General features: G+C 50.0%; 1 long non-coding RNA gene across 1 annotated transcript; it reads left to right on the top strand.

The window, feature by feature from the left end:
• The first annotated feature begins 380 nt into the window (after positions 1–380).
• Positions 381–2,342, top strand: LOC112123026. The gene is made up of 3 exons (XR_003370447.2): positions 381–419; positions 1,647–1,765; positions 2,131–2,342. It is a non-coding gene; the product is annotated as an uncharacterized LOC112123026 (long non-coding RNA).
• The last annotated feature ends 29 nt before the right edge of the window (positions 2,343–2,371 follow it).

Raw genomic sequence — 2,371 nt, 5'->3', positions numbered from 1 at the left:
GAAACATTATAAAGGAGAGTTCTACTGGCCAGTCTTAAAATGCATTTGATTGGCTGCTGGTTTTCAGCTGAATAAATATAACCAATGGAATCTTCTGTTCTCAAGTTTCTAAAACAATGGATTGCATTCAGTTGACCTGCAGGGGCGGCTCTAGGCACCAGCAAAGCAAGCACGTGCTTGGGGCAGCCCATTTGCAGGGGCGGCAGGAATCCAGCCTGGGAGCTGAGAACCAACAGGGGGCCCTGGGAACTGTAGTTCCTTGGTTAGCTCCCTGCCTATAGAGCCAGCCCTGGAGCAGGGAAAGGACTACATTTCCCAGCATTCCCTTGGCCACTACCAACAGGAAAGAGGGGGAGGGAGTGAGGTAGCCGAGACATCATTCTACAGCCTGCTTTGAATGGAGAGCTGCACTCTGAAGGGTAGGGATACCATATTTTAACATTCAAAAAACAGGACACTCCACAGGGAGGAAGGGTAGCCCCACCCTGCCACCATCCACCCCCTCTGATTGCCCCCCACAGAAACCCCAACCCATCCAACCCCCCCTGCCCTCTGATCACCCCCTCCCGGGACCCCACCCCCTATCTAAGCCTCCCTTCTCCTTGTCCCCAACTGCCCCCTCCTGAAACCCCCCACAACTTCCCCCCTAGGACCCCACCCCTGTCCCCTGACAAACCCCTGGGACTCCCATGCCTATCCAACCGCTGCCTGTCCCCTGACTGCCCCCCCGAACCTCTGACCCATCTAACCCCCCCTTCTCTCTGCCCCTGACTGCCCCCCCCAACCTCCGCCCCATCCAACCCCCCAGCCCCATTACCGTGCCACTCAGACCAGCATGTCTGGCTCCGCGCAGCGCCAGACACCCTGCTGCATACATGCTGCCGTGCTCCCCCGCGGAGCCACAGCCCCCTTTCCCCCCCCCAGCACCTGCCTTCCAGATTTGAACACCTCAAAATTCAGGAGTGCTCAAGCTCAGTTTGGGCAGCTGTTACTTCATTTCTCCCAAATCAAATATACTGATCCACTGTAACTTGCTGTAGAAAAAGTAGGATAAAATTGAGCAAGAAATGCTTCCCATTGGTTATTAGGACTGGAATTGCTATTTTCAACAGCCATTGCCTTTTTGTTTGTTTGTTTGTTTGTTTAAAAGGAAGACAGTGATATTGCATTGGCAAATTCCCCATAGAAAGAAAGAGTGGAAGAAAAGAATAATAAAGGCACCTCAACTTTTCCTCATTTATGTAGGACAGTCTTATAATATGCATCCAGATATCCTCCAATCACACAAGCTGAAAATTGTTCCACTTTACTGCAGTTCTGTAACCATATGGGAACCAATCCTGTCTGTGTTCTGTGCACATCTAAAATTCCTGCTGAATGACCCGCCCTGGGAGCGAGTTACCAGTGACCCAGGGCTGCGGCAGAAGGAGGGTGCAGGTTGGGGGGGGAGGAGAGAGCCCAGGGCTGGGGCGGCAGGGGGTGTGGGTGGGTGGGGAGAGCCCAGGGCTGGGGCAGCAGGGGGGGTGTGGCGAGGAGCCCAGGGCTGGGACTGGGGGCAGCCAAAATTTTTTTTGCTTGGGGCGGCAAAAAACCTAGAGCCGGCCCTGTTGACCTGGGCACTTAAATTGAAGCTTCCTGCTTCACAGGTTGGCTTCCCACAAGCTGCGGAAAGAATAGAGCTAATTCATCAACTACGGCAGGAGTTCTTACTTCCTGGGCAGGGAATTGATCAGTTTCAGGTTTCAGTGACATACACAGATACAAGGTACATTTCTTTTTATAGCTTCACAGTTTGTTTTGGTGTTATCATATGCTAACTTGTGCCTGAAAGGGCTTCTCAGGTTGAGAAGTTTTTATCTCTGTGAAAGAAATGCACAATTAGGGGTTGGAAAACAATGGACTGAAAATGTTTTTGTCCAGTGGGCTACATAAGGGCAAGTGATGATGGCTCAGCCCTAACTTTTACCTCCTATAAATTGTTATAATTCATTGGCTCTTTGTCCTTTACTCTGCGTCCTGAATCATTTCTCTTTTAATGCCCTTGTGGTTTTGATGATAAAAGCATGAAGAACTGAAATAAATTGAAATCCTTTAGAGACAGAATGGTAGTTTCTATTCTGTAATATTCAGGTGCTGATACCAGTCCCATCAGCTGTGCCTAGAGGTCTTAAACTCCCATCCTCCTTGATGTATTCATCTGCGCCCTGTCCCCATGACAGATTCAGATTCTGGAAGCTGGAGTTTCCAACTTTGTGAAGAGCGGTAACTGACGAGTTTCCCAATAACCTCTACTACACACAATCTTTCCTGGACATGGCTTATTCTAATGATATCAGCCCCTTTTCCCTCTGCAAGGCTGAATGCCATAGCA

This window comes from Terrapene carolina, unplaced genomic scaffold (genome assembly GCF_002925995.2).
Source record: "Terrapene carolina triunguis isolate 2854851 unplaced genomic scaffold, T_m_triunguis-2.0 Scaffold29686, whole genome shotgun sequence".
Lineage (NCBI taxonomy): Eukaryota > Metazoa > Chordata > Testudines > Emydidae > Terrapene > Terrapene triunguis.
Note: the sequence above shows the minus strand (reverse complement) of the source record. Positions and strands in the feature narration are given on the sequence as shown.